At 62.5% G+C, this 1929-nt stretch overlaps 1 long non-coding RNA gene across 1 annotated transcript in view; it reads right to left on the minus strand.

Moving 5' to 3' along the window:
* LOC130709406 (uncharacterized) overlaps positions 1–978 on the minus strand; it is a 29660-nt gene extending 28682 nt beyond the window's left edge. Inside the window, exons 1-2 of the long non-coding RNA XR_009009947.1 lie at positions 799–978; positions 526–626 (exon numbers count right to left, since the gene is read on the minus strand). This is a non-coding gene — a long non-coding RNA (uncharacterized LOC130709406). The remainder of the gene's footprint in view (positions 1–525; positions 627–798) is intronic.
* Between the last annotated feature and the right edge of the window lie 951 nt (positions 979–1929).

The raw sequence follows: 1929 nt of genomic DNA on the forward strand, positions 1-1929 counted from the left end.
TGGGGGAGCACCGCGGCAGAGCGGCTCCTCGGTGCTGCATCTGCAAAGCAGTCGGCGGTTAGGCCCGGTGAAACCCGGGGCTTTCCAGCTCCGCTCGGTGTCACATTTACCGTAGCCGTGGGCGGGGGTGGGCGGCAGGGGAAGTGGATTCCACCCTCCCAGTCGCCTAGGGGCTCTGGCTTTCCCTTTCTCGCTGCTCTAGCGCAGAGTTAAAGCTGAAAGAATGTTCGTTCTCCCGGGGGCTGGGGGTGGAGGCTCTGCACTTTGAAAGAGGAGCCCAGAGAGCACGTGGTGGCCCAGCGGTCTGTTGAGACCGGCATGTAGAGTCCACGTCTGCGGACCTACCATCCCAGTCCGCACCCTCAACTTCCCCTAATCGCTACGTGCCTGGTTGATGTCAGACGGCGATGACATCATTTAAAAAATGAAATAACCGTCGCTTAGGTTTTTCAAGAACCTAGCGGGCAGATAACCCCGAGGAAGAGTCTACCGCTGGTCCTTGAGGCGGCCGTCTGCAGTGCCTACCTGTAAAGCCGCCCCGACTGCTTCACCGCGAATTAGTATGGAGAAGAGGCCCTGGGCAGGGTGGGCGGAAGATCCAGGAGAGCTGAGGACAGCAGCGATACCTAGAGAAACGAAAACATCGTTGACATTGCTCCAGCACGTTCCCTTTCTCATTTAACCTCAGGGCGGCACAAATGAGGTAGCACTATTGTTAGGGTGCCCATTTCACAGGTGGAGAAACTGACGCTTAGAAAGGCTAAGGGACGTGCCCCAAGGTGACGTAGCAAAGGCCACCTTCAGTTTCAAACTGAGATTCTGGGGACCCGCGGGGTAGGGTGCGCGGCGGGGACCGAGGAGGCAGTCGGGCGTGGGGCGGGAGCGATTCCGCCGGCTGCGGCCGCGCGGGGAGGAGCCGGGGTTCCCGGCAGCGCCGCGCCGGCCCGGGGCCGCTCCAGGGCCGGTTTGGTCGCCCGGGACGAGGGGCGGCCAGCCGGGAATCTGGAGCGGGACGGCGAGGCCGGGGCAGCTGCCAGACGCGGCTGGTGACGGGCCCGCGCCGCCGGCCCCCACCTCCGGGCCGCGCTGCGGTCGGGCAGCGAGCAGGCCACATACCGCGCGGCGCAGAGGAAATGGCTGGAATTCCTCCCGCGGCGCCTCGCTCGGGCCTCGGGGAGAGCGCGGCGCTGGCGAGGGCTGCCCCGGCTCCCAGCCCCGGGTACCGAGGGGGACCCCTTCCCTGGGAGCGCCGCCGCCACTCACTGCCAGCATCTGAGCTCCGAGGGCACGTGAAAGGGCACGGGGTCGGCCCCCGCAGAGACTCCCCGGCCCTGCCCCCGCAGAGACTCCCCGGCCCTGCCCAGTCTCCTGCCCCCTTAACCTGTCTCGGGCTCAGATTGTCTGGGCCGGCCATCTGGGGAACGGTCCTGCACCCCTACTCAATCCGCTGCTGATCAGGCCTCAGGCCCCAGCAACCGGGATGGTGCACAAAGCGCACAGCACGCGAGGGGCCTAGCTGAGCGCGACGCTGAAGCTCCAGGCAGTGAGGACTCCGCAAGTCCCAGCCTACGCTTCTGGAAAGCCCTGGCCACTGATATCTGCAAATGTTCTAGGCTATTTAAATGTTTGTTAAGTGAATGCATGAGAATTGGGTAGGCACGGTACAAACAGAAGCAGAGACCAAAGGAAAAGCAGGCCAAATATAGATCCTGCTAGAAAGCGTTCATCTTTGCTTCCTGCATAGGCAAAAAACCTGCTACCTAGGCCTGTCCTGCTCTCTCTCACCTGCCAACCCAAGGCAAGCACAGCCCAGAGGGCCTGGCACCAAGACGACTTTGACCTTCACACCTTGAGCCTAATCTTAATCTCAGGGCCCATACTCACTCTCTTACCCCGACTTTAGGCTCTGAGTGCCTTTTTGGCATATCC

This window comes from Balaenoptera acutorostrata, chromosome 12, assembly GCF_949987535.1.
Source record: "Balaenoptera acutorostrata chromosome 12, mBalAcu1.1, whole genome shotgun sequence".
In the NCBI taxonomy this organism is placed as follows: domain Eukaryota; kingdom Metazoa; phylum Chordata; class Mammalia; order Artiodactyla; family Balaenopteridae; genus Balaenoptera; species Balaenoptera acutorostrata.